The sequence below is a fragment of the Mobula birostris genome, chromosome 17 (genome assembly GCF_030028105.1).
Source record: "Mobula birostris isolate sMobBir1 chromosome 17, sMobBir1.hap1, whole genome shotgun sequence".
Lineage (NCBI taxonomy): Eukaryota > Metazoa > Chordata > Chondrichthyes > Myliobatiformes > Myliobatidae > Mobula > Mobula birostris.
In genome coordinates, this window is record NC_092386.1 from 16,594,158 (window position 1) to 16,614,232 (window position 20,075).

General features: G+C 41.7%; 1 long non-coding RNA gene across 1 annotated transcript in view; it reads left to right on the forward strand.

Annotated features, from left to right (window-relative positions):
• Positions 1-19,869, forward strand: part of LOC140211372 (uncharacterized) — a 98,530-nt gene extending 78,661 nt beyond the window's left edge. The window contains exon 3 of the long non-coding RNA XR_011889438.1: positions 19,758-19,869. This is a non-coding gene — a long non-coding RNA (uncharacterized lncRNA). The remainder of the gene's footprint in view (positions 1-19,757) is intronic.
• Positions 19,870-20,075: the final 206 nt, after the last annotated feature.

A 20,075-nucleotide genomic window follows, 5' to 3' on the forward strand; every position in this document is an offset into this window, starting at 1 on the left:
AGTAAAACTGTCCATATCGTGCTTGATCAAAATTGCTTTGGACAAAAATGGCATTTACTTTTACTTATGTGCAGCAAAATGGAAAGCAGAGAACTGAATGTGGAATGAAGCAAAATATGAATATTGAGTATGAAATATGAATATTTAAAGGTGCCTCAACCTGTGAGTGAAAAACATTTGCACCTAGCCAATTTTAACTTGTATTGCAGGGATTGTTGTTGAAAGGTGCACATCTGTTCTCTGCATGAAGTTGATAAAATGTATTTAAGCAATAATGTCATTTTGTAAACTCATTTAGTCCTGGTAACATTTCAAATTATTTTCTATAAATTTCTGTGTACCTCAAATAAAATTATGTCAGGATATCTGGGACACCATACAGATGAAAAAGCTTGTACTTCAATGAAGACTTCATTCTTGTCCAGATAATTTACATTCTTGTATTATTATGTATTTCAGTGGATTTGGATATTTTTCATGAGAGAAAAGACATGGTGCTGGTGTTTAACACGTCAATACAATTCTGTTCTGAATAAAAGTATTATGTCAGATGGGCTTCATGTCTGTGGACTCACTTGCATTCTGAATGATGTTGCTTGCTTTTACTGTTGGCACGATTTGTGTTTATTTCTCTCTGTGCATTGGGTGCTTAGTTGCTCTTTTTTTTAATGGGTTCTTTCGGGTTGCTTGTCTTGTGGCTGCCCATAAGGAAAATAAATCTAAAGGTTGCATAATTTATACACACTTTGATAATAAATGTATGTTGAATGTTGAACTTTTGAACTTTGATCTACAGTCTACAAGAGTTATATTGATGTGTTAGACACCATTTCCCTGGTCACAAACACTAGACGTTCTGCAGATGTTGAAAATCCAGAGCAACACACACACACACACACACACACACACACACACACACACACTAATTCCATGGTATTTTCTTCCATAAAAACACTACCCATCTGAATCCACTAATATACATAAAGCAGAATGCAAACTTTATAGACAAAAATGTAGCTGTTCTTAAAGTACAATTCACTTGTATGGTGTTCCAAACATTATAGATGCATTATTATTTACCTCATAAATATTTTAAAGAACTGAAACCAGAAAAGAAAATATAATTAATAAATGGAATTTGCCTTCCACTACACTACAGTCTACAATCACCACTGGAATCATTAGATCCCTATGAAAAATCCAAGGGTCAATTTCCAAAAATAAATGCCACGGAGTCTCAGCAACATCCAGCTCAACTTCATAAGTGATCATCAATAAAGCAAATCAAAACATAAACATAAAGTCTTCAGCTGCTGGAAATCCAAAGCAACACACACAAAATGCTGAAGGAACTCAGCAGGTCCGACAGCGTCTATTGACATGAATAAACACTCGGCGCTTCAGGCCGAGACCCTTCTTCAGGACTGGAAAGCAAAGGGGGAGATGCCAGAATAAGGTGGTTGGAGAGGGGAAGGAGGATGGGTTGAAGGTGATAGGTGAAACCAGGAGGGTAGGAAAGTTAAAGTGGCTGGAGAGGAAGGAATCTGATCGGAGAGGAGAGTGGACCGCAGGAGAAAGGGAAGGAGGAGGGGACACAGAGGAAGGTAAGAGACCATAGTGGGGAATAGAAGAAGAGGGGAGGGGGAGGGATTTTTTCAACTGGAAGGAGAAATCAAACATGGATCGTGAAACTCAAATATCTATCTGTGAGGTGCTGAAGACCTTTGGCAACAGCTGAATTGCATTCCACTGGAATCTGTAGCCTCATGATATCTTCTATCCTCATCAAGGTAGGTAATCCCCATCAGAAACAGACATCACTACATTATTGCTGAAGGAGCACAGAGAAAGGACAGTGACAGGTGGGGACGGGTGGTGTTCATGCAATTTGCCAGGTGTCTTTGTTTAAAGTATGATTGAGGGAGAGTACATACATAGGAATGATTGGACTGCAGGACAAAGAGCATAATGTAGATCAAGGAGCAGGAGAAAATATCACATTAAAAGGTTTTTTTAAAAGACTTCATATTTTCAAGTAAAATATTTTGATACAGATGCAGATTTTCAAATGCGCAGACGCAGCATCAAGTATTTATCATGAGTGGTACAAAGAAGGATTAGATCTAACTGAAAATGACATTACTCTGATGGACTTGTGGCAGAGAGTGAAAGACATGATAAACGGTGGGCAGAGTGAAACAAGCCTACAAGCAACAGACCTGATTGAACGTATTCGAACCACAGCTACCCGTAATAGATGCTAGGTGATCAGTATTTAATGGAAGGGACATCCCCATTCTCTGTGGTAGCAGAGGGTGGTATATAAGCACAGAATGTAAGACTGAAAGGTTTGTGACCATAGGCCTGTGGTGATCCCTCTTGGTAACCCCTTAAAATGGTGTATATGGCTGCTCTTTAAGGATGTGGCTTAGAAAACAGCAGAGAAAGGCAAAGCCGACGGCCTTTCCCAATTCAAAGCAGAATCTGCTCTCACCTGGTCTTTCGCTCTCCACTCAGGCACATGCAACGTTTCATTAAACTATTTGGTTGCACCATCTCATCCAGGTGCAGATCGAGGGAACTAGGCAGAATAATACTTCGGCATGAACTGGAAGGCTCAAGGTCCCGTTTCCATGCTGCAGTGCTCTGACTCTGTTGGAAGTTTTCTCATGTGCACAAACGTTATGATGAAACATTTATGGACAAATTATGGGGCTATAAGGCTAGAATTTGTGGGTGTGAATTGGGATAATGTTTTTGCAGGGAAATGTACTATGGACATGTGGTCAAGGTTTAGGGATCTCTTGCTGGATACTAGGGATAAGTTTGTCCTGGTGAGGAAGATAAAGAATGGTAGGGTGAAGGAACCATGGTTGACAAGTGAGCTGGAAAATCTAGTCAGGTGGAAGAAGGCAGCATACATGAGGTTTAGGAAGCAAGGATCAGATGGGTCTATTGAGGAATATAGGGTAGCAAGAAAGGAGCTTAAGAAGGGGCTGAGGAGAGCAAGAAGGGGGCATGAGAAGGCCTTGGCGAGTAGGGTAAAGGAAAACCCCAAGGCATTCTTCAATTATTTGAAGAACAAAAGGATGGCAGGAATGAAAGTAGGACTGATTAGAGATAAAGGTGGGAAGATATGCCTGAATTCTGTGGAAGTGAGCGAGGTCCTCAACTAATACTTCTCTTCGGTATTCAGCAGTGAGAGGGAACTTGATGACGGTGAGGACAATATGAGTGAGGTTGATATTCTGGAGCATGTTGATATTAAGGGAGAGGAGGTGTTGGAGTTGTTAAAATACATTAGGACAGGTAAGTCCCCGGGGCCTGATGGAATATTCCCTAGGCTGCTCCACGAGGCGAGGGAAGAGATTGCTGAGCCTCTGGCGGGTACCAGAGGATTGGAGGGAAGCGAATGTTGTCCCCTTGTTCAACAAAGGTAGTAGGGATAGTTCGGGTAATTATAGACCAGTGAGCCTTACGTCTGTGGTGGGAAAGCTGTTGGAAAAGGTTCTTAAAGATAGGATCTATGGGCATTTAGAGAATCATGGTCTGATCAGGGACAGTCAGCATGGCTTTGTGAAGGCCAGATCGTGTCTAACAAGCCTAATAGAGTTCTTTGAGGAGGTGAGCAGGCATATAGATGAGGGTAGTGCAGTGGATGTGATCTACATGGATTTTAGTAAGGCATTTGACAAGGTTCCACACGGTAGGCTTATTCAGAAAGTCAGAAGGCATGGGATCCGGGGAAGTTTGGCCAGGTGGATTCAGAATTGGCTTGCCTGCAGAAGGCAGAGGGTCGTAGTGGAGGGAGTACATTCGGATTGGAGGGTTGTGACTAGTGGAACACAAGGATCGGTTCTGGGACCTCTACTTTTCGTGATTTTTATTAACGACCTGGATGTGGGGGTAGAAGGGTGGGTTGGCAGGTTTGCAGACGACACAAAGGTTGGTGGTGTTGTAGATAGTGTAGAGGATTGTCAAAGATTGCAGAGAGACATTGATAGGATGCAGAAGTGGGCTGACAAGTGGCAGATGGAGTTCAACCCCGAGAAGTGTGAGGTGGTACACTTTGGAAGGACAAACTCCAAGGCAGAGTACAAAGTAAATGGCAGGATACTTGGTAGTGTGGAGGAGCAAAGGGATCTGGGGGTACATGTCCACAGATCCCTGAAAATTACCTCACAGGTAGAAAGGGTAGTTAAGAAAGCTTATGGGGTGTTAGCTTTCATAAGTCGAGGGATGGAGTTTAAGAGTCGCGAGGTAATGATGCAGCTCTATAAAACTCTGGTTAGGCCACACTTGGAGTACTGTGTCCAGTTCTGGTCACCTCACTATAAGAAGGATGTGGAAGTATTGGAAAGGGTACAGAGGAGATTTACCAGGATGCTGCCTGGTTTAGAGAGTATGGATTATGATCAGGGATTAAGGGAGCTAGGGCTTTACTCTTTGGAGAGAAGGAAGATGAGAGGAGACATGATAGAGGTATATAAGATATTAAGAGGAATAGATAGAGTGGACAGCCAGTGCCTCTTCCCCAGGGCACCACTGCTCAATACAAAAGGACATAGCTTTAAGGTAAGGGGTGGGAAGTTCAAGGGGGATATTAGAGGAAGGTTTTTTACTCAGAGAGTGGTTGGTGCGTGGAATGGACTGCCTGAGTCAGTGATGGAGGCAGATACACTAGTGAAATTTAAGAGACTACTAGACAGGTGTATGGAAGCATTTAAGGTGGGGGGTTATATGGGAGGTAGGGTTTGAGGGTCAGCGCAACATTGTGGGCCGAAGGGCCTGTACTGTGCTGTACTATTTTATGTTCTATGTTCAAACTAAGTTCAAAGTTTAAAGTAAATCTCTTAGCAAAGTATGTATATGTCACCATATAGTACCCTGAGATTCATTTTCTTGCTAGCATTCACAGTAAGTATAAAGAAACAGAATAGAATCAATGAAAAACTTCACACAAAGATGGTCAAACAACCAATATGCAAACGACAAACTGTGTAAATACAAAAAAAATATTAAGATCATGAGTTGTGGAGTTTTTGAATGTGTGTCCATAGGTTGTAGAATCAGTTCAGTGTTGAGGTGAGCAAAGTTATCCACACTGATTCAGGTGCCCTGTGGTTGAAGGGTACTAACTTCCTGACCTAAGGCTCCTGTACCTCATTCCCAATGGCAGCAGCTAGAAAGGAGCATGACCTGGATGGTGGAGGTCTTTGATGATGGCTGCTGCTTTCTTATGGCAGCACTCCATATGGCTGTGCTCAATAGTGGGGAGAGATTTTCCTGTGATGGCTGTAACCATTACTTTTTGTAGACTCTTCCATTTAAGGCCATTGGAGTTTCCATACCAGGCCATGATGCAACCGGTTAGGATACTCTCCACTTAGTATCCATGAAAGTTTGTCAAAGTTTTAGATAAGATACCGAATCTGCACAACCTCTCAGAAAGCAACATGATCTATACATATGCCAAAGGCATAAAGTTCCCAATGCTGTCGATGGCTTTGGGCAAATCATCATCTCTCAGAATTCCTTATTAATCTCATCAATCTTTGTAGACATCAGTGCAGCCTGAGGAGATTGCATGAAGTACGTCATGGCGCACAGATGTAGAGAAGGAAGTGGGAGTGTCGCAGGCTACAGGCTGGAAGCCCACACGATGTATCAGTGATGTTCTCTGTGCTTAGGGATATTGAGTAGTGCTGTCAAACTGACCAACCTTTTACACATCTGATGGTACTTAGTAGAGCAAGTGTTGACCTTGTTTAATAATATTTCAGTCAGATGGCTGATACACTTTAATAGAGCAGAAAACTATATTGCATTGTTCACTTAAAAGGCAGCAGTATTAATAGCAGAGGAGGTTGGCACCAGTCTTCTGTGTCATTTACAACACTTCTGCATTTGCTTCATCAGTAACAAAGCATTTAAAGATGGCTACTGGTGATATGGTTGGTGATATAACAGAAAATATGGGCATGTCAAGTACTGTGCACAAATCTTAGGCACATATTCACAAGAATGATTCCAGGAATGAAAGGGTATGAGGAACGTCTGGCAGCTCTTGGGCTGTATTCCCTGAAGTTCAGGAGAATGAGGGGGGATCTCACAGAAACATTCCAAATGTTAAAAGGCCTGAACAGATTAGATATGGCAAAGTTATTTCCCATGGTAGGAGGGTCTAGGACAAGAGGGCACGACTTCAGGATTGAAGGATGTCCATTTAGAACAGAGATGTGAAGAAATTACTTTAGTCAGAGGGTGGTAATTCTGTGGAATTTGTTGCCACGAGCAGCTGTGGGGGCCAAGTCATTGGGTGTATTTAAGGCAGGGATAGATATGTTCTTGATTAGCCAGGGCATCAAAGGGTATGGGGTGAAGGCAGGGGAGTGGGGATGACTGGAAGAATTGGATTAGCCCATGATTGAATGACGGAGCAGATTCGATGGGGCAAATGGTCTACTTCTGCTCCTATATCTTAAGGTCTTATGGTCTTATGTACCATATAGCTAGGATACCTAAGACCTTTGCACAGTACCGTATACTGTAGGAAGGTGGTTGGGACACAGAAATAAGAGTACTTAGCTTTACATTAGCTCAGGAGTATGAAGTGCTAAAGTCTTGGGCACCCTATCTGTATATATGTGCTTAAGGATTTTGTACAATACTGTACATCTGTTGGCATCTGATCTCTTACATTCTTCTATGGTTAGCGTAATGCTTTACAGCGCTAGTAATCTGGGTTCAATTCCCATTGCTGTCTGTAAAGAGTTTTTTTTACATTTCCCCCCAAACCCCATGACCACATGGGTTTCCTCCGCATGCCCCTGTTTCCTCCCATGTTCCAAAGATGTATGGACTACAAGGTTAGTAAGTTGTGGGCTTGCAGTGGTGGTGCCAGAAGTGTGGCGACTGCTACAACCTCGGACTGTGATCGTCATTGACACAAATAACGCATTTGACTGTATGTTTCAAAGTACTGTACATGTGACAAATAAAACTAATCTTCATCTAAATGCTGTGATTACAAAATGTGTCATGATGAGTTTGTCCAGAACAGAACATATTTCACTGATTGTGTGCAGCATTGTCCAACCTGCCCCTCAACTTAATGAATTAACCAGTGTAAATGAAAATATTAAAAAAAATGTCCATGCAGAGTTTTTGACTTGAAAACATTGACTTCTGTTGCCCTCTCCATAGTTGGCGCCTAACCTGCTGTGTACTTCCAGCATTTTCTCATTACTAATATAATATTTTGGACAATATTATTAAATCTCAAAGTTGACTGCAATTAACGTTATCTTAAGGTTGCAATATTTTTTCCCTCTCAACTTTAATGAACAGCATAACTCTTACACTGGCTGTCCTAGCCTTTTTAACATAATATATATTAAGATATTCACATTATTTTATTCACAAAACAAAATTGGATTTAAAATATTTTTATTCCTTCGAGAATGCTGGCTTTCAAATCTGATGGCTGGAACACACCAAGAAGATGCTTGTGAAAGCATATGCTTAAAATATTTAAAAGTAGTGCATGAAATATTAGGCTATGAAGGGCGTATCATTATTCTGTCTAAAATTTCCCAGAAGACCTGAATTGTGGGCTTTAAAATGATATCAGTCTGTCTTAGGTTAAAGGTGCAAGTAAGGAAGCGTAAACTATGAAACCTGCAATTGGCTAATGAAATCAGAATGTTCAGGGACATTCATTCCCTGGAGGATTCATTTTTGTGTTGAGAAAATCAGATTAAATGTCAAAGAGATTCTAATTTTCACTGTATTCTCATAGGAAAATTAAATGATAGCAGGGAGACAATGCAGTCCCTTTAAAAATTCTTGGCATGTAGATCACAGCATTTTTATTTTGATCAAAAAAAAGTGTTGGAGAGATGCAGATGTAAATTTTCCCTTCACAAGTGGTGACTGATCCACATCAACAGAAAAGATTGGCAATAACATTTTGTCACGTACCCTGTGACGGGAATAAAGAACCAGCAGAGATGGAAAACACTTTGGAGTTCAGTATTGCTATTAACTAATAATATTTATTAGTAACTACACAATACAGTAATATAAATGTAGATAAATCAAACAGGTTAGCAATGATTATATATAAGTAAGTGTGGAATATATATGAAAACCAAGCTTCTTCAAGTCTAGGGGTAAACAGATAGTCTTACGATAATGAGTAAAGTTCAGTTCAGTTCAGTTTGTGGTATTGAGTTGAGTAGTGATGGAGAGAGAAAGAGGGAGAGATTTGAGTCTTCAGGTGAGCTGACGCCATCGATCTTCTCGTTGTCCTCTGAAATCCTTTGAAAGTCACCGACTGTGACTTCAACAAAGGGGACCGGTTTTCTGTGGTGGAGCAATCACCCCAGGCAAGGGTGGACACATGGACAACTCCCCACCAGTCAACCCCTTTCCTTTTCACTGCAAGAGCCACTGATCGATCTGCCTGATCGACCCTCCAAAAACCCACTTTTCTGCGGGCACAACAAAGCTCATTTAGTGTCCCAGAACATGTGTCTGAGGTCTATCATCTGACCTTCTATTTTATCTTCCTGTGCTGAGCATCAATTGTCACTCAAATAACTCCTCCTTCCTTTGTCTGTGTACGAAATGCAAACAGGTGATGTCCTTGAAGAAAGTATAAACAACCCATGAGCTGTCTTTGTCTCTCTCTCTCTCTCTCTCTCTCTCTTTCTTTTCCAAAACACAGTCCATAGGGGTATTCAAGCACAGTTCATAGGGGTAATTCAGGACCGCATCACACATATACACTCAGTAACACACTTAAAATGCAGGAGGAACTCATGAAGCCAAGCAGCATCTACGGAAGAAAATGCACTCGACGTTTCAGGCCCGGAAATGTCAACTATACTTTTTTCCATAGATGCTAGCCGGCCTGCTGACTTCCTCCAGTATTTTAGGCGTGTTGCTTGGATTTCTAGCATCTGCAGATTTTCTCTTGTTTGTGATATACACTAGGTGGCCACTTTATTAGGTACAACTGTACACCTGCTCGTTAATGCAAATATCTAATTAGCCAATCATGTGGTAGCAGCCCAATGGATAAACATAGAAACATAGAAACATAGAAAATAGGTGCAGGAGTAGGCCATTCGGCCCTTCGAGCCTGCACCGCCATTTATTATGATCATGGCTGATCATCCAACTCAGAACACCGCCCCAGCCTTCCCTCCATACCCCCTGACCCCCGTAGCCACAAGGGCCATATCTAACTCCCTCTTAAATATAGCCAATGAACTGGCCTCAACTGTTTCCTGTGGCAGAGAATTCCACAGATTCACCACTCTCTGTGTGAAGAAGTTTTTCCTAATCTCGGTCCTAAAAGGCTTCCCCTTTATCCTCAAACTGTGACCCCTTGTTCTGGACTTCCCCAACAACGGGAACAATCTTCCTGCATCTAGCCTGTCCAATCCCTTTAGGATCTTATACGTTTCAATCAGATCCCCCCTCAATCTTCTAAATTCCAACGAGTACAAGCCCAGTTCATCCGTTCTTTCTTCATATGAAAGTCCTGCCATCCCAGGAATCAATCTGGTGAACCTTCTCTGTACTCCCTCTATGGCAAGGATGTCTTTCCTCAGATTAGGGGACCAAAACTGCACACAATACTCCAGGTGTGGTCTCACCAAGGCCTTGTACAACTGCAGTAGTACCTCCCTGCTCCTGTACTCAAATCCTCTCGCTATAAATGCCAGCATACCATTCGCCTTTTTCACCGCCTGCTGTACCTGCATGCCCACTTTCAATGACTGGTGTATAATGACACCCAAGTCACGTTGCACCTCCCCTTTTCCTAATCGGCCACCATTCAGATAATAATCTGTTTTCCTATTTTTGCCACCAAAGTGGATAACTTCACATTTATCCACATTAAATTGCATCTGCCATGAATTTGCCCACTCACCCAACCTATCCAAGTCACCCTGCATCCTCTTAGCATCCTCCTCACAGCTAACACTGCCACCCAGCTTCGTGTCATCCGCAAACTTGGAGATGCTGCATTTAATTCCCTCATCCAAGTCATTAATATATATTGTAAACAACTGGGGTCCCAGCACTGAGCCTTGCGGTACCCCACTAGTCACCGCCTGCCATTCTGAAAAGGTCCCGTTTATTCCCACTCTTTGCTTCCTGTCTGCTAACCAACTCTCCACCCATACCAATACCTTACCCCCAATACCGTGTGCTTTAAGTTTGCACACTAATCTCCTGTGTGGGACCTTGTCAAAAGCCTTCTGAAAATCCAAATATACCACATCCATTGGTTCTCCCCTATCCACTCTACTAGTTACATCCTCAAAAAATTCTATGAGATTCGTCAGACATGATTTTCCTTTCACAAATCCATGCTGACTTTGTCCGATCATTTCACCACTTTCCAAATGTGCTGTTATCACATCCTTGATAACTGACTCCAGCAGTTTCCCCACCACCGACGTTAGGCTAACCGGTCTATAATTCCCCGGTTTCTCTCTCCCTCCTTTTTTAAAAAGTGGAGTTACATTAGCCACCCTCCAATCCTCAGGAACTAGTCCAGAATCTAACGAGTTTTGAAAAATTATCACTAATGCATCCACTATTTCTTGGGCTACTTCCTTAAGCACCCTGGGATGCAGACCATCTGGCCCTGGGGATTTATCTGCCTTCAATCCCTTCAATTTACCTAACACCACTTCCCTACTAACATGTATTTCGCTCAGTTCCTCCATCTCACTGGACCCTCTGTCCCCTACTATTTCTGGAAGATTATTTATGTCCTCCTTAGTGAAGACAGAACCAAAGTAATTATTCAATTGGTCTGCCATGTCCTTGCTCCCCATAATCAACTCACCTGTTTCTGCCTGCAGGGGACCTACATTTGTCTTTACCAGTCTTTTCCTTTTTACATATCTATAAAAGCTTTTACAGTCCGTTTTTACAGTCCATAAAAACATGGAGACATAGCAAAGAGGTTCAATTGTTGTATAGACCAAGCATCAGAATGGAGAAGAAAGGAGATCAAAGTGAATTTGATTGTGAAATGATTATTCATGCCAGACAGGGTGGTTTGAGTGTCTCAGAAACTGTTGATATCCTGGAAATTTCATATACAACAATCTCTAGAGTTCACAGAAAATGGTGCAGAAAAACAAAAAAAAAATTGAGCAGTATGCATTCAAGCTGACAGGAAGAGGACAATAACTCAAACAACCACACATTACAACAGTGGTGTGCAGAAGGGCATCTCTGAGCGTACAACATGTTGAACGTTGAGGTGGATAGCTAACAGTAGTAGAAGACCACACCGGGTTCCGCTCCTGGACCTAATAAAATGGCCACTGAGTATACTTTTGAGAGGAGTCCAACAGAAAAATTTATTGGAAGTTACGTTATTCTATATTCAACTTACCAAAATAATCAAAAGAGGTGTGGAAGTTGAGATGAAATTAAACTGTGGTGGGATACCTGTGTTGCAATATCTGCCTTAGTCGCTTTTCTTGTGATCACAAGACCCTGTTGGAGATTGGTGGTATGAAATGTTGCAAGTCCAATTCATTGGGTTATTGGCAAGCAGTGGAGTTGAGTAACCTCAGTGGTAGCAAGGACTAGGCCTCAAGCCGCAGTGTCACCTGTTTGCAACCACCTAAGGGGAGGTGTCAGATGCTGGAAATCCAAAGAAACACACACAAAATACTGGAGGATCTCAGTAGATCAGGTAGCATCTATGGAAATGAACCTCCCCCGGGTTCCCCCCTCCTTCCTTTCCTCCTATTGTCCACTGTCCTCGTCTATCAGATTCCTTCCTCTCCAGCCCTTTATTTTTCCTACCCACCTAGCTTCACCTATCACCTAGCTATCCTCCTTCCCCTCTCCACACCTTTTTATTCTGGCATCTTCCCCTTTCCTTTCCATTCCTGAAGAAGGGGCTCGACCTGAAATGTTGACTGTTTGTTCATTTCCATGGATGCTGCTTGACCTCCTGAGTTCTTGTAATATTTTGTGTGTTGTCCTGTATTCAATCCCCTGATTGAATGAGAGCCATCTGCCAAAAATTTCTCCTTACTACCCTATCTACCAGTGACGCCAAGACTTTTCTAGCCTTGACTCTTCTGCTCAAGTCCAGACTTCTCTACTCAAGTTTCTGGACCAGAATTTGAACCCTGAGCTTTCTATTGTATCGGCAGGATTACTGCTAACTGAACTACAGCTGAAACTCATGCAGTCTATAACATGTAAAAAAAAATTTGCTCATTAATGAGCATGATGGTAACAACGATAGTGCCACATCCTGTTCTTATTTATTAATTTCCCTCTGGGAGATAATTTCATTTGCTTGACTGATTCTGTTCTATTATATGGGTATCCAGCCTTCCGCTTTGTAGCTGTCAGTTTTGACTAGGCAAATCAGCTTATGCGGAACTGAATTGAAGTTGATTGAGATAAGCGGCTGGTGGACAGGATATCATTTTAGGAGTGCAGAGGTTAATGAGGTGATGTTTCCATTTTCTCACTTCATGACATTTTGTGGGTAAATCGTGGTCATTAGAGCAGACTGAGATAGACAGGCCATCTATTAGGGATTGTCAAATTGAACGTCGCCTCTGGAATTAAAGATTAGTGGCACCTTGCAAGGGACGTGCATTTATCTTGTCTCAGGGTAGGGAGGGCTGTGGGGATAGAGGTGGGAGCTGACTAGCATTTCAAAAGACAAGAGGGAGGTAAGTTGCATCAAATTTTAATCAGAACTTGGGAGTGACAGAAGGGAAAAGCAAAACGCCCTGTTATCCTTTGATGGATAGGGGCTTGATTTGATGTAACATGCTTGACAGTGACAGGAGAATGGCATCATGTCAATACAAGCAGTATATAGACTTAGTGATAGGGCCTTACCAGCTACATGGATGGGACTATATTATTGGAGATTGCTATGGATAGCAAGCAATGCTAAAAATAATTCCAATGATTTTCCTCACTTCTTTTGAGGAGAATGTTGCCTAAACCAAGAAGTGGAGAACTGTGTAGGGCTGTATCCCAAAGATTAGACTTTTCACATTTTCTGTAGAATCAAGCTAGAGACATTTAAATGGATGCAGTAGCTAAGAAGTTGGACAATGCAGTGACATAGAATAAAGAGCAGTACCAGGAAGGAGCAGGCCTTATGGCCCACCATATCTGTCCAGCCATGATGCCAGACTAGCCAATCCCATCTGCCTACACGTAGTTTCCACCTCAACATTCCCTACCTGTTCATGTGTCTATCTAAATACCTTTTGAACGTTGATACTGTCTCTGCTTCTACCAGGCCAAGTGCATTCCAGGAACCGACTGCTCCATAAAAAAAACTCTTGCCTCGCAAATCTCCTTTAAACTTTCCGTATCACACCTTACACCTGTGCCACCTGATTTTCAAAGGATAATATTGATTGAGTTCAAGAAGTGCGAGGTAATGTTCCCGCTCTGTAAAAGTCTGGTTAGACCACACTTGGAAGATTGTGTTCAGTTCTGGTCGTCTCATTATAGGAAGGATGAGGAGTCTTAACAGAGGGTGTGGAGGAGATTTAGCAGGTTGCTGCCTGGATTAGAGAGCATGTCTTATGGGGAAATATTGAGTGAGCTAGGGTTTCTCCCTTTGGACAGTCTTCACTTGGGGGATGAAGGTAGTGATCAGCAGGATTTTGTTCCTATAGCCGCAGACTGATCATATGTTAATAGAGTGGAATCTGATACACAGTGAATAATATCAGGGCATCCCAAATCATCACACGGAATGTGAAGTTATTATGAAGAGTGGTTTTTCACCACAGTAATATGCAGAAAACCAGTGGGTGATTTTCCAGAAGCAACATAGACTATTAATAAAGAGAAAAAACAGCAACAATTAATATATTTATAGTGAAATTAATTGAAGGTTTAATGTAGAGTGGAGACTCCCATCAGCAAAATCAGCAGTTCTCTTTTTGAATAGTTCTCTGGTACCTTATCTGAGAAGTCAGGCAGGACTTTAATTTGACAGCCCATCTGAAAGATGGCGCAGCACTTGTTCAGTGTGTCATGGATTGATGATCCCAGTACAGATGCTCATGTCTTTGCAGTGAGGCTGAAACCCAGGGTCCTCTGATCCAGAGCTGAGACTAGTTCTAATGTGCCAAGGCAGATGGCTCATTTTAAATTATAAAAGGCAAAGCTTTGAAGTCAGGAGCTCCAAAGACAAGATGTGTGTCATCTTTGAAGAGGCTGTTTATCTAGTTGGTTCAGATGTCAACACGGATATGGAATTAAAGCAATACTCTGTCTTCTCTAGTAAAGATAATGTATGTCATGGCAATATTTGAAAATGATTGGGAGTATATTTTCATCATTCATCTAAATTGCTAAAATTGGTCACATCAAATCAAGTTTATTGTCATGTGTTCAAGTATGGTGATGTGGGGGTACAATGAAAAGCTAGCTTTTAGCAGCATCACAGAGATACAGGCAGCACTGCATATAAATTATTCATGGTTTATCCAAGACAGTGAAAAGAGAGAAAAAAGACTTGGCAGAACCAAGACCTTAGTGCAAAAATAGACATGAAGTTAAGTCCATGGTATGGAAGGTGCGGTCAACTGTAGGTTTAGGGTTGTACAGATCAGTTCAGGAAGTAGTGGTTGTAGGAAAGTAGCTGTTTCTCATCCTGATGGTGTAGGACCCCACTCATTCCCATACAGTCAACCGCAGTGTGTTTGCCTAATTACAACATTTCAAACATACCTCACTAACTATCAAGGGTATCAGGATATCCCGAGAAGGTGAAAACTAATTTGCTTTTAGACAGATGCACAAACCTATCAGAGCAAATTTAAATGCAAAATAAAATGGAACTTAAGTGCTGATTAGAAGATGGTGGAGAAGTCAGCATTTTTGATTAATGTCTGTTGCTGGACTGCTGATGCTACAGTGTGCCTATTTTGCCCTGAGGGTGGCTATTCATCAAAGATAAATGATTATATAGTCTTCCTCTCTGAGACTTGTTAGTGGCTGTAGGTGGAGTGAGTAAATAATGTTAACAGGTCCATTTCCACCTGCCAGAAAACTGCTTGGCTTTTAATCAGTAGCTCTATAATGTATTGCTGAGATAGATACAAAATAATCAAGAAATGTGATGCATTGCTGAAGTTAACATCCTATATGTCATCAAGACCCTGATTGGAATGAAGAAATTGATAATTTGTATTCAATGCCATAACTTTGATTAGAAAGTCACACAAGGAACCAAATACGTTACATGTTATGACATCCATGCCAATAAAGACTATTGCGCACTTACACTCAGTGGCCACTTTATTAGATACAACTGTACACTTCATTAATGCAAATATCTAATCAGCCAATCATGTGGCAGTAACTCAATGCATAAAAGCATGCAGAAATGGTCAAGAGGTTCAGTTGTTGCTCAGACGAAACATCAAAATGGGGAAGAAATGTGATCTTAGTGACTGACCGTGGAAAGATTGTTGGTGCCAGATGGCATAGTATCTGAGAAAATGCTGATCTCCTGGCATTTTCACACACAGCAGTCTCTAGAGTTTACAGAGACTGGTGTGAAAAACAAGAAGAACATTCAGTGAGTGGCAGTTCTACGGGTGAAAGTGCCTTGTTAATGAGAGAAGTCAGAATGGCCAGACTGGTTCAAGCTGACAGGAAAGCGACAGTAACTCAAATAATCATGTGTTACAATAGTGGTGTGCAGAAGAGCATCCCTGAACATACAACACCTCAAACTTTGAGGTGGATGATCTACAACAACAGAAGACCACGAACATACACTTAGTGGCTACTTTATCAGATCTAGGAAATACCTGATCAAGTGGCAACAGTGTACTTAAGATGGATGAATGCTCACTTTTTGAGGAGAAACCTTGCTCTTATCAATGTACAATATGTGAAGAAGAAAGAAGAAAGCCCTTAACTCCAAGTGGAGTCATCGGGACGCCGTCATGATGGCGTTTTTTTTAGCAGGCTTTCTTATTTTTATGAGGCTGAGTTGCTAGCTCGACGCTCAACCCAGCATGGATGGAAAGCGTGCAAGGGAGCTGGCTGGATTCGAACTTGGGAGCCTTCGCTCCGAAGTCCAGCGCTGATGCCACTACACCACCAGCTGGCAATGTATAATGTGTCACATAGTTATATTCCTTTGTGCAACACCCTTTCTCAGAAGGGATAACATTAGAAATTGCGACTCTAAGGCTCCAGTGCCGGAAGAAAGAAAGATGAGCTTATCAGTCATCTCCTTCTAGAGGAAGTTTTAATGCAAATCCTTTTTGGTTGTTTTAAAAATACAGTTGTGGTTGATGTGCTTGTCACAGCATCTAGAGGAAAGTTGATCATAAATTTGCAATGGTGCTAGATGGTATGAAATAAATGGGAGATATGGACATAAATAATTATAAGATTTATGAGTTGGGAACTCCGAGGCCGATTGCCATCCCATCAAGCAATTACATTAAAGTAACAGCTTTAAGTGCCCCACACTATAGCTAGTAGCTGTGGCACTCTCTATTGTGACATTTGATCATAAACCTGCCACAACTTATTTACACAACAATTTATTTAAAGTTTAAATAAATTAACCTTCAAGTTATGCAATTTAAGCATTGCATTGCTTAAATGATTCAGGAATCAAAGCTTCTGTTTTTTCAGAGACTACCTGTGTGTTACTAAATCCCCAGATATAGTTAGGGTTGGGGAACAAGGATTCATTTCTGAACTGGGTAGTAATCTTCCAGCCCACACCACACCTCTAATGCCAATAGGGACTGGTATGTTACCTCCCAGGTACCAGAGTCTGGGATGTCTCAGACTGGGTCCACAGCATTCTAAAGGGGGAGAGTGAACAGCCCAAAGTCTTGGTACATATTGGCAGAAGTGACATAGATAGGGATAGAAAGGAGGTATTGAGAGAATTCAAGGAGCAAGGTAGAAAGCTGTAAAGCAGGACCTCCAGGAAAATGAATGTGTGGCTAAGGAACTGGTGTAGGGACCAAAGCTTTAGTTTTCTTGATCACTGGGATCTCTAGTGGGGAAGGTATGACCTGTACGAAAAGGATGGGTTGCATCTGAACCTAGGGAAGTGTAGGGGAAGGGGAGGAAGACAATATCCTTGCAGGCAGGTTTACTGGAACTGTTAGAGAGGGTTTAAAGTTATTTAGCAGTGGGATGGAAACTGGAGAAATAGGAATGGGGCAGTTGGTATCAGTGTGATAAGGAGACACAATCAAAAAGGGTGACAAATAAAGTACTGTAGGTGTTATATTTGAATGCACGCAGTATACAGAATAAAGTCGATGATCTTGTAGTGCAGTTAGAGACTGGCAGGTATGACGTTGTGGGCATCACTGAGTTGTGGCTGAAAGAAGATCCTAGTTGGGAGCGTAACAACCAAGGATATTATTGTATCGAAAGGACAGGCAGCTGGCAGAGGGGAAGGTGCGGCTCTGTTAGTAAAAAATGAAACCTAATCCTTCGAAGACATAGGATCAGAAGATGTAGAATCCTTGTGGGTAGAGTTAAGAAACTGCAAAGGTAAAAAGACCCTGATAGGAGTTATATACAGACCTCTAAACAATAGCCAAGATATGGGTTACAAATTACAACAGGAGATATAAAAAGTGTGTCAAAAGGGCAATATTCTGATAATCATGGGGGATTTCAATATGCAGGTAGATTTGGAAAATTGGGTTGGTGCTGATTTTGGATCCCAAAGGGCTTTATTTGTAGAATGCCTGCAAGATGGCTTTTTAGAGCAGCTCGTAATTGAGCCTACGAGTGGATCAGCTATTCTGCATTGGATATTGTGTTATGAACTGGATTTGATTAGAGGGCTTAAAGTAAAGGGAGCCTTAGGAGGCAGTGATCATAATATGATAGAATTCACCCTGCAACTTTGAGTGAGGGAAGCTAAAGTCAAATGTTTCAGTATTACGGTACAGTAAAGGGAATTACAAAGGCATGAGAGAGGAACTGGCCAAAGTTGTTTGGAAAGGGACGCTAGCAGAGATGATGGAAAAGCAGTAATGGCTGGAGTTTCTAGGAGCAATTTGGAAGGTCCAGGATAATACGAAGAAGAGAGTATGATCTAACAGTAAGTCAAAGCCAACATAAAAGCAAATGAGAGGGCATATAATGGAGCAAAAATTAATGGGAAGTTAGAGGACTGGGAAACTTATAAAAATCAACAGAAGGCAACTAAAAAGCAATGACAAGTGAAAAGATGAAATATTAAGGAGGATACCAAAAGATTTGCAGATACATAAACAGTAAAAGAGGCAAGAGTAGATATCAGAACACTGGAAAATGATGCTAGAGAGGTCATACTGGTGGACAAGGAATTTGCATATGAACTGCATAAATATTTTGCATCGGTCTTCACTGTGGAAGACACTAGCAGTATGCTGGACGTTGGAGAGTATCAAGGGGTAAAAGTGAGTGCAGTTGCTACTACTAGGGAGTAGGTGGATGGAAAGCTGAAAGGTCTGAAGGTAGATAAGTCATCTGGACCAGATAGACTACACCTCAGGGTTCTGAAAGTGGTAGCTGAAGAGATTGTAGAGGAATGAGAAATGATCTTTCAAGAATCGAGATTCTGGCAAAGTTTTGGAGGACTGCAAAATCCAAATGTCACTCCACTCTTCAAGAAGGGAGAGAGGCAGAAGAAAGGAAATTATAGGCCAGTTAGCCTGACCACAGTGCTTGGGAAGATGTAGGAGTCAATTGTTAAGGATGAGGTTTCAGGGTACTTGGAGGCACATGATAAAATAGGTGAAAGTCAGAAGTGGGAATAAAGGAAGCCTTTTCTGATTGATGGCTGGCGACCAGCGCTGTTCCACAGGGATTAGTGTCAGGACCACTTCTTTTTACATTGTATGCCAACGATTTGGATGAAGGAATGAAGTGTGGCAAACTTTGCAGACGGTATGAAGATAGGTGGAGGGACAGGTTGTATTGAGGAAGCAGGGAAACTACAGAAGGGCGGAGACAGATTGGGAGAATGGGTAAAAAGGTGGCAGATGGAATACAGTGTCAGGTTGTGTCTGATACACACTGTGGTAGAAGGTTAAAAGCATAGACTATCTTATAAACAGGGAAAAAATTCAAAACTCTGAGATGCAAGGGGACTTGGAGTCATTGTGCAGGATTCCCTAAAGAATACCTTGCAGGTTGATTGGGTGATTGAGGAAGGCAAAGGCAATGTTAGCATTCATTTTGAGAGAACTAAAATGCAAAAATAAGGCTGCAAACAAGCATCATCACGGCTTGAGGTCCAGGCTTCACTATGACCAAGGCCATGCAGCTCTCCCTCTCTATCCCCACCCACCATTTGCCAAAAAGCCAGCTAATTGGATTTGCAGCATTCCACATGACCAATGTCCAGCATGGTCTTGCGATCACAAGAAAAGCGGCTGAGACAAAACTGCATCGACTCTGATGGCTCTGCTCGATGGTCTGCACCAAATCCAGCTCCTTCACTTTCTCCACCAACAAGCAACTCGCTGATGTGGTAAACCTGCAGTACTTTAAGTTCTTAATGTCCAGCAGGGTCTTGCAATCATAAAATATACATTAATTAAGAATATAACACCGTTGGTTGGCCCCATTGAAGCTGTTGTGTCCAAGTGCACCGATATCTTAGGCACTTAAAAAAATATCTAAGTACGTATATGTCACCATATACTAACCTGATATTCATTTTTTTGCAGGCATTCACAGTAGATACAAAGAAACACAAGGGAATCAATGAAAATCTATGCACAAAGATGGACAAACAACCAATTTGCAAAAGACACAACGTGTAATGTGCAAGCAACAGAAACTGTGTAAATACAAAATTTAAAAAAAGAAATAAATAATATATAATTTGAGAACATGAGTTGTAGAGACCTTGAACGTGAGTCCATTGGTTGTGAAATCAGTTCCGTGTTGAGGTGAGTGAAGTTAACTATGTTGGTTCAGGAGCCTGATGGTCGAAACTGTTCCTGAACCTAGTTGTGTGAGACCTAAGGTTCTTGTACCTCTTT